Genomic DNA, 10,767 nt, shown 5'->3' with positions numbered 1-10,767 from the left:
AGGAGTCACCACAATGTCTCAGTGTCTATGGCATCCTTCTGCTGACCACGATGTCGCGGGTTCGATTTCCAGCCGTGACGGCAACATAAGGTGGGCGCAGAATGCAAACACGTTCGTGTGCTTAATACGTGCGCGATACAGAAGCCCGAATGGTCAAATTTATTCAGGAGGCTTTACCCCAACAGCCTAGGTATCACTTTAGGACTTAAAATTATTCAATCAACGTATACGAAATGGCTTTTGAAAAATTATCACAAGTATATATTCTTCGAGCGATGCCACGGTCACCGCCCCCCCCCTTTTTTTTTGAGAAATGGCAAACAAACATAAGAAACAAACACGAACAGCACACGAGCTATAGTAATGATAAATGTGTAGAATTAGTACTGCGGTTAGTATATGCATAGAAATAGCGCAAGAAATGATGTTTCTTTTATGGCTGCTATGGTTTATTCCTTCATGTCGAAATAGTCAAACCTAACGCAGCCGCTGCTTGATGTCATGGATTGTCACTCAGCTGAGATTAATGAGACCGGTCCCGGAAATGGTGTCGTCTCAAAAATATCGGTGAACATTAAGTGTTTACTACCTCAAGCGACCTCTTTTCTGAATTAGTGTGACCCGTACTGTCTAGCCAAATAGCACAAAAAGAAATAACAATGTTCTGATGTTCTCGTGAGTACAGAAAGCAAGTCGATATTCATAACGGTTAGTCGGTGGGCTTGCTGATAAACAGCAACAGAAGAAAACGACGCGTTTTCAACAGAAGAAAACGCATCAAAGCAAGCAAGTGTCCTTAAGCACGTGCAGCACTGATTCAAGGACAGTTCGCTGCAATTGAATTTCTAGACATATAGAACGAATTTTTGCGCACACCTTCAATTTAAAAAAAAAACATAAAAAGAGGGTATCGAGATAAATTGTGACCATTCATTAATTCATTCGAATGACTGATTGATTGGTTGTCCAAAACACCTTTGGTGTTGCATTATTGGATCACATTTCTCAGCAGGCGATAACCGCTAAACGTATAAACTTTATCGACTACCGTGCATAATCCACAGGATAAACCTCATAAGCTAAGTTGAGCTTGACGACAATAATAATAATAATAATAATAATAATAATAATAATAATAATAATAATAATAATCAGCCTACTTTATGTCCACTGCAGGGCGAAGGCCTCTCCCCGCGATCTCCAATTACCCCTGTCCTGCGCCAACCGATTCCAACTAGCACCCGCAAATTTCCTAATTTCGTCGCACCACCTAGTCTTCTGTCGTCATCTACTGCGCTTCCCTCTCTTTGTACTCATTCTGTCACCCTAGTGGTCCTACGGTTATCTGCTCTACGCATTACACGACCTGCCCAGCGCCATTTTTTCTCTTCATGTCAATTAGAATGTCGTCTATACCCGTTCGCTCTCTGATCCAAACCGTTCTTTTTCTGTCTCTTAATGTTATGCCTAGCATTCTTCGTTCCATCGGTCTTTGCGCAGTCCTTAACTTGTTCTCAAGCTTCTTTGTTAGTCTCCAAGTCTGACAAAGAAGGCGACGATAATGCAGGGTGTCCCAACTATCATGCACTAATATTTAAAAATATGAAAATGCAACGTAGCTGGACGGAACCAAGGCAGTGTTGTTTGCAGTAGCTTGGAGATACTCAGATTATTTTTTGCATTCCGCCTAATTACATAATTAGTCTTAATGAAAGGAGTACTGCCACAAAACATTTCGATCTGGTTTTTTCTGCTTTATTAAGTAGCTATATAATGACCCAGAAATCACGGCACGAAACTTAATTTACTTCAGAGCGCGATGGATAATTATTTGGAGTCTTGTTTGTAACGACCAGTCCAAGTTTCCGTTTCAGAGAGCTACGAGATGGGCCAGAGAAGGAATGGAAACACAGCAGGGCACGTGATCGGTAAAACCTCTGACGTATGCTCTGACGCGCACGTTGCGCGCGAGCTTCGTGTTGCTATTAGCAGCTGGATGGATGGATGGATGGATGGATGGATGGATGGATGGATGGATGGATGGATGGATGGATGGATGGATGGATGGATGGATGGATGGATGGATGGATGGATGGATGGATGGATGGATGCATAGAGTTTCATATTAGTATTTATTTAGAAACTCTATGGATGGATGGATGGATGGATGGATGGATGGATGGATGGATGGATGGATGGATGGATGGATGGATGGATGGATGGATGGATGGATGGATGGATGGATGGATGGATGGATGGATGGATGGATGCATAGAGTTTCTCACTACATTACCTAGAGGGAAATCTGGCGCTGCTGCGCTGTGGTATGCATGGGAATGCCGGTATATTGTGGATTCGGATAGGCATCGTTCTCGTAGAGACAGGACACCTTGAAGACGCGCTTGGCAAGTACCGTTCCGTCTGTCACAATGATTCATTTTCTACTAGAACAGCACGCGAAAAGCTGTTTTAACTTTATTATTACGCGAAAACATGTTTTGTTTAACTATGAGAACTTGTTATTGTGTGTACGACTACATGTTACGTAAAAGGTATCAGCGGGCCGCTAAAGTTGGAGGACAGACGACAAGGTTCGAGCTCGCTTTGAAACAGTTGGTCGTCTGTTCTTGATTTTCTTCGCTTGGTCATGCATCGTGGGTGAGTAAAGATGTAATATGCGTGAATGGAAACATTTTATGAAGATTTTACTTTGAGAACGCGTTATTTACGTAGCCATATCCACGTTTCAGACGAAGCCTCTTACAACACCAGTCAACACGAGCCTCGCAGACACATATACCGTCATTCCCATGCCGGCACGGTGTCCCCTTAAGAAACTCCCATAGACGGTGGCGCCAGATTACCCTCTAGGTGTTATAGTGAGAAACTCTATGGATGGATGGATGGATGGATGGATGGATGGATGGATGGATGGATGGATGGATGGATGGATGGATGGATGGATGGATGGATGGATGGATGGATGGATGGATGGATGGATGGACGGACGGACGGACGGACGGACGGATGGATGGATGGATGGATGGATGGATGGATGGATGGGATGGATGGATGGATGGATGGATGGATGGATGGATGGATGGATGGATGGATGGATGGATGGATGGATGGATGGATGGATGGATGGATGGATGGATGGATGGATGGATGTTATGAGCGTCCCCTTTGGAACGTGGCGGTGGGTTGCGCCCCCAAGCTCTTGCTATTATACTGCCTAATCTCCTACCTAGGTTAAACAATAAATAAAAAAACACACTATGAACTCCCACAACCAAAATTTTCTGATCCCCTATTGTGAGCTGTGCTTTTGAACGTCTCCGTTTTTTGTTGTTTCCCTACTTTTATTCCACCAATCCTCCAATCGCCTCTTACTAATCCCTATTGCGGACATATTTACTTTTCCACTGCTCTTGCTGAACCCAAGGGCTTCAAGGAGGCCAGTGGTGCCTAAATCGACCGCTGGGTAGACGTCTTCACATTCTAATAAAACATGCACCATAGTTTCCCTAGCTTTACCGCAGCAAGCAGATGCTTCTTCTTCCTTCTTATATCTCGCTTTATACGTGCGTGTTCTAAGGCATCCCGATGTCGCTTCGAAAAGTAATGAGCTTCCCTTTGAGTTATCATAAATTGTTTCTTTCCTGATTTTGTTTTTTCCTCTCAAGTAGTTACTCATGGCAGGTTTCTTTTCCATTGCCGCCACCCATGAGATTAATTCAGCTTCTCTGACTTTCCGCTTCACCTTTGTTGTTGTGTTGTCCACCCTACACGCCGCATACTTGCTGGTAAGCTTCCTAGTTCTTTTCCTCCACTGTGAATCAATGTTTTTCCTGTACAGATACCTCAACACTCTCCCAGCCCATTTACTTTCTTCCATATTCCTCAGCCGTTCTTCATGCTCAATTTTACTGCGAGCTTCCCTCACTTCAAAACTAGTCCAGCCCATATCCCCCTGCACAGCTTCATTTGTAGTCTTCCCGTGAGCGCCCAATGCGAGGCGACCCACTGACCTTTGGTTCCCGTCGAGTCCTGATTGTACCCCCGATTTAAAGCAAACAACCGCATTTCCAAAAGTAAGTCCTGGAACCATTACACCTTTCCACATACCTCGGAGCACCTCGTACCTATTGTATCCCCACAGCGCTCTGTGCTTCATTATGACTGCCCAGTTCTCTCCCCTTCACTGTTATTGTTTTTTCCTGTGTTTCCATACATCTATTGCCTTCGTTTATCCATATACCAAGGTATTTATAGTTTCTTACCCGAAGTATTTCCTAATAATAATAATATATGGGGTTTTACGTGCCAAAACCACTTTGTGATTATGAGGCACGCCGTAGTGGGGGACTCCGGAAATTTTGACCACCTGGGGTTCTTTAACGTGCACCTAAATCTAAGTACACGGGTGTTTTCGCATTTCGCCCCCATCGGAATGCGGCCGCCGTGGCCGGGATTCGATCCCGCGACCTCGTGCTCAGCAGCCTAACACCATAGCCACTGAGCAACCACGGCGGGTCAAGTATTTCCTGGCCCTGCATTGCCACTACTGTTTTCATTGAATACCATAACACCTGATTTTCTAACACTCAATTTCAAGCCTAAATTGTTGCCTTCCTGTCCACAGATATTATTATCCAGACGTTGCAAATCAGTTTGCTTGTTAGCTAGCAACACAATGTCGTCCGCACAAAATAAACCTGGAAGCTGCTGCTCTACTACTGCACCCTCCTGTTTGTATGAGAGATTAAAACCGATATCACTTCCTTCTAGCGCCGTCTCCATCCTCACCATGTACATCATAAACAGCAGTGGGGATAAAGGGCTCCCCTGCCTCAGTCCCTTGTTGATATTAACTTTATCCTCGCTCCTCATCCCTTCCCATTCAACGCAAACGGTATTTTCTAGGTAAATCTCCCTCAAAATCTGTAGACAATCGTCACCTAAGCCTTCCCCTTCCAGAATATCCCACAAAGTGTTCCGGTCTACGTTGTCATAGGCTCCTGTCATGTCTAAAAAGGCCACATTTAACGGTCTGCTTTCTACTCTTGATATTTCAATACACTGAATAAGAACAAATAAGTTATCATCTAAACGCCTACCTATTCTGAAGCCATTCTGAAGTTCTCCCAACATGCCATTATTCTCTGCCCATGCTTGAACCTTTAATTTGATTGCCTGCATTGCTAGCCTATATATTACCGATGTGATGGTCAACGATCTATACGAGTGAATTCTTTCTCCCCCTTACCTTTATAAATTAAATTAATTCTACTTTGTCGTCAACTTTCTGGTATTCGTCTATCTTTTAAAGTTTTGTTCACTGCTTTCACCAGAGCTTCCTTACTTTTTGGTCCTAGTTCATTAATCAGCCTAACGGGAACCTCGTCTAGACCTGTGGCTGTGCGCTTAGGAATTTTCTCTTCGGCTTTCTTCCAGTTGAAATTTGTCAGCACCAGCTCCTTTTCCATCTGGGCCTCTTTCGTGCGCTTTTTTTTTTTCTTCAAACGCAACCTCGTCATTGCCTTGGAAAGATTCGGCTGCTATTTTTCGGATGTAATTTATTGCCGCTTCTCCTTCCAGTCTGTTTTCATCTTCGTCTAGGATATGTTGTTGTATTGTTGGTGACTTCCTGCCAAATAATTTTATGCGGTTCCAAAATATTCTAGGTGCGGCCTTCTTTTTCTCACGTATTTCTGACAACCAACGTTCACTTTCACCTTTTAATTTTGCTTGCACCAGTATTTGAACCATATACTTTTTCTCCCGGTATATTTCCCATTTACTGGCATCCTGCGGCAGCTGCGCCTTCTTTGCCTGCCTGTGCTCTTCGGATGCTTTCTGTCGTCCGGCGATCGCTTCTCGTATCTCCCTGTTCCGCTAGCTTTTCGGTTTCTTTTCTTCCTTTCCAACGAACATGCGGCGAGAATTTGGAGTGGCGCCCTCTCGCGAGTGACGTCACGGCCAGGCCACCGCTCACTCCGGCTCGCTCGGCTGCCGCGCGCGCTCGTTCCCCTCGTGTATGCTTCGGGTATGGGTGGCTCGAGCCGTACTTGCAGAATACTATTTGGGATTGTTTCTTGTCTTGTCTTGTCTTGTGTCCCAGACAGTGGCGCATACCCACTATGGGGGATTGGCCAAGAAGCAGGCGGTTTTTCGTATGCTTAGTAGTAAAGCCAAACTAAATTTAAATTGTGGAGCGTGAGACTAGAACTGTAATTTAGACGTATGATGAAAATATTGTAAATAAGTTTGATAAACTAAGTTAACGTAAATAAATGAAATAAGAGAAAATATTGATAATTTTAGAAAGTCAGCAAGGTACTCTTTTTGTATCTCTAATAAAATTGTAAATTGCAAGAAAAGCATCCCTATGGCTTGATCCCAGTGAGGTCGCACCAAAAGAAAGAATGGTTGGTGAGGTTAGCAATAGCCCAAGTTTGGTGAATGAATGTACTCATAATTTTCTTTGTCTTACAAAGCGGCGGCAGGAGAGAAAATAATGTTCGACAGTTTCAGGTGCACTGCAAAAAGAACATAGAGGGGACAGAGCGACACCAGACCTGTGTAAGTAAAAATTTAGAGGAGGTATACGGCATCTCAATTTTGTAAAAGAAACTTCCAATTGTCTTGAAGGACACCAATTATTATTCCATGGGAAGCCAAGATGGTGGAAATCAGAAGACGGTGTTAGTATGGATGTTGCAGAGTTTTGGGATATAGCGAAATTTCTGTACCTAGCCGCGGTGACATAAGCTGATGTCGGCAAAACCGATATGATAGGGCCGTTGAGGGATGCATCGTGCGAGTGAATCGGCCATTTCATTCAAGTGTAACCCGTGATGTCCCGGTACCCAAAGCAAACATACTTTCCGTAAGTACGGAGGTACCATCGAGTGAAAGGTTCTTTGAATTCTTGTATCTAAAGATGCAGTCAGTGCTGCACATACAGATAGCGAGTCGGTCACAATAACAGCTAATGGGTCGTTTTGGGGAAGTTTTCGTAACGCTAATATAATCGCTAATAATTCTGCTTGAAATATAGGTGTGAAATCGGGAAGGTGAAGCGAGTAAGACCATTGTAGAGATTCAGAGAAGATCCCCACTCCCGCTTTCTCATTGCACACAGAAGCGTCAGTGGCTATTACATTTTCAGTGGTTAGTTGGTATAGGTGGTCGTGTAAGATGTTAATTAAATTTCGCCTTGGTAACAGTTTAGCATGATTCGGAAATATGTCCTCGAACTCAATTTTGAGGTCTGTTAAGTCATTATTTGAATGACAAACTTGGTGTATGGACACGTCCAATTGTTGTAACTGTGCTTGCACAAATAATATCTGAGGGCTGTGGAATCTAGACCACGATGCCTGAAAAAAAAAAAAACTGAGATGGTTCAGTGATAAAAGCATATTGCGTGCGCCTTTTTGAAAACTCATAAATTTTTAAATATGTCTGAACCATGAGCATGCGGAATCTGCAATCTAGGGTGGGTATATGGGCTTCCTGATATAAAACAGCGTTGGCAACAAATCTAGGAAGCCCGAGGCATGACCGTAGAGCTTCTCTTTCTAAAAGTATGAGAGGTTTAATTTTGTAGGCGGGGCAACCGGAAAATATTACGCAGCCAAATTCTAATATGGGCCGAACATACATTTTATAAATAATCAATAAGGTATCCCTGCGTAGTCCAGAGCGGCGGTGGCTGAGCCGGCGAAGCATAGCTGCGGCTCGTTCTGCCTTTGTTTTAATATGTTCAATGTGACTCCGCCAGGTGAGTTTGCCATCATAAATAACACCAAGGTACCTGACTTCGTCAACTCTAGGAATGGTTTCCTGTCGGTATTGCAAAGATATATGCACTTGTGCAGTTAATGGGAAGACTATAAGACCGCACTTTTGCTGATATTTAATGACATACTTAATCTCTCTAGCCATGTCTCCAGCATTCCTAAGTAATTTTGCAATGACTGTTGTAGAGAATGTATATTACTTGCGGAGGAAAAAATGCGATATCGTCCGCATAAACATAAACATGTACTTCCGGAGACAAAGGAATGGTGCTTAGCAAAATATTAAATAATACAGGAGAAAGAACGGAACCCTGTGGTACGCCTCTTGTCTGCTTGTGTTTAGACGTCGAAATACCGTGATGGTAACAATAAAATTCTCTATCCCTTATAAATTCGCAGATCCAAGCGGTTATATATTTTGGGAAATTCGTAGAGTGAAGTTTATCGAATAGAATGCAAAGTTCTATAGAGTCATATGTTTTTGCTAAATCTAGCGTCACCAAAGCTGCGTACTCTCCTTTGCGGCGAGCAAGTTTAATGCGGCTCTCTAAATCTACATGGGCACACCATATGGAGTGGCCCGGACGAAATCCAATCTGACAAGGACTGAGAAGGTTATCATCCTGCATAAAATTAGTTGTACGGCCGTGAAGAACCCTTTCTATTAATTTGACCACATTTGAGGTAAGGGAAATTGGTCTTATGTTTTCTAAGTCAAGTCCGGATGATTTTTTCTTCAATAGTGGGATAATTTTAGCTACTCTCCACTCTCTTGGAACCCATGAATTCTTGAGAGAAAAAATTATTGTGTTTAGTGGGTCCTGAGGCGCATAATCAAATAAAACTTTTAGCATTCCTGTTGTAATTTCATCTGGACCGGGGGCTGACGCCGGCAAAGAATTAATAATGCCTTCAAGCTCTGTCGCTGTTACTGCTACAAAGTCGTCTACCAAGGGAGGTTTCTTTAGTCCCATCGGCAATTGATGAGTGAAACGTCGCGCGAGTCCTTGAGCAATTTTCTCAAGTGACTCTGATAATTATTTCGTTGATAGAACGACAGATTCGACGTTCACGGGGGCCGGTATAGCTTTGCGAGATCGAAGAAATTTAAACAGGGCTTTTTTATTGCTGAAGTTCGAAAGGTATGTGTAGTGCCTGGAATCGTAATCCTCCTTAGCTTTTGAGACTGTTCGTTTAAGTGTGGTAGCTATATATGTATAATCGGCCCAATTAACTGGACACTGGTTGTATAAAAGCTTTTTCCATGCAGCCTTTCTACGTCTAAAATCTCGTTCGCACTCAGAATTCCACCAGGGACAATATGATCCATCCTTATAAGATTTCACAGCAAATTTAGCTTTTTTTGATGACTGTTTTAGTATTGAACATAGGCTCATTGCTTTAGTATCCATCTCCATGCCCTCCTGGGCTTGTAAAGCTGATTTTAAAGCATTTAAAAATTTTTCATGGTTAACAAAAGTACGCATATTATTATTTAAACTAGTTAACGGAGTAAGCAGTTCAAAAATTATAGGAAGGTGATCACTGTTAGTTCCGGATTCTACAGTCTTCCAGGAGGTGACTGTCATGCTCGGGGTAGCAAACGTAAGATCTAGGGCACATCGCGACTGACCACGCACGAAAGCATGTGCTCTCGAATTTGAGCAGGAGAAATGATTCATTAAGACCCAATCCCACAGGCGTTTGCCACAAGTGTCCGTTCGGAAACCCCACGATACATGATGAGAATTAAAATCTCCCACTAGTATGATGTTCTTCTGACTGCGAGCAATAGAAGTATCTAGATAACGGGTATCTTGTACTCCAACGGGGAAGTACGTGTTAATTATAGAAAAAGGTGTACAACCAGGTAGTATTATATACAGTGCTAGGATTTCACAGTCTGGGGACATTATCTGGTATGCTATAGTAGCTCTATGGCAGATTTTTGATGACACAAACAACACTAAACCACCGCCTCGGGATGGGCGATCCAATCGAAAACATCGCAAATTTTTCAGATGAAAAGATTGACCAGCAGCAAGCCAAGTTTCCTGTAAAACAATAATATCTGGAGAGTATGTAGAAATAAGATATAATAAATCTGTTGCGGCCGAAAGTATGGAACGACAGTTCCACTGAATGAAAAGTTCCTATGGTGAATAAATCCGAGCAGCAGAGACTGCTTGGTCTAAAACGTTCTCTTTTAAGAAGTCCTTCTTAGTCGGGGTCTTTCTAACGTACTTTTTTGCTTTGGAGTTGAAGGTAGAGCTAGATTTTTTCTCTGTCGGTGACCTTGTTCGTTTGAGAGATCGGGGGTCCATATCTACATCTTGAATTTCCACCCCATCTGTGTCGGAGAGACAGATTTGGTCGACTTTCTCAGGAGTTGATGGCTTTGGTGAATCGTTATTTGTGAATGGCTGCGCGGTCGATATTTCAATAGGTGGACTCCGCGGTAGACCCGACACCTGATCCACAATATTGGGTTTATTAGTTAGTTGAACCCACGGAGTTAGTTGTGAGGACAGCACCTGAACAAGAGAGTCGGTGAGATTTGTCATGATTCGCTCCATTGCTTTCTCCAATGCCTTTTCTACGGAGGCTGCCACAGCCTCAGAGATTGAGTTCTCCATAGACAATGTTTGACGGGCCGTTATACCAGCATACCCTTGAGACCTGCTCTGAATTTCTCCAATGGCCTCACGACGAGAGCATCGACGTCTGTCAATTATTTCGAGGATTTGCATTTCTTTTGCCCTTGCAGGGCAATTAGGTTCATTTGCGGGGTGGGGACCACTGCAAAGGCAGCAGGACTCATTTTGGGAAGAACAGTCATTTGAATGATGGCCTTCTCCACAAATTCGGCATCGTGTGTTTGACCTGCAGGCTTTTATCGAGTGCCCAAACCGCCAGCACTTTAGGCACTGAAGAACGCGAGGTGATAGAGGCTCAACTC

Source organism: Dermacentor albipictus, chromosome 1, assembly GCF_038994185.2.
Source record: "Dermacentor albipictus isolate Rhodes 1998 colony chromosome 1, USDA_Dalb.pri_finalv2, whole genome shotgun sequence".
Classification (NCBI taxonomy): domain Eukaryota; kingdom Metazoa; phylum Arthropoda; class Arachnida; order Ixodida; family Ixodidae; genus Dermacentor; species Dermacentor albipictus.
Note: the sequence above shows the minus strand (reverse complement) of the source record.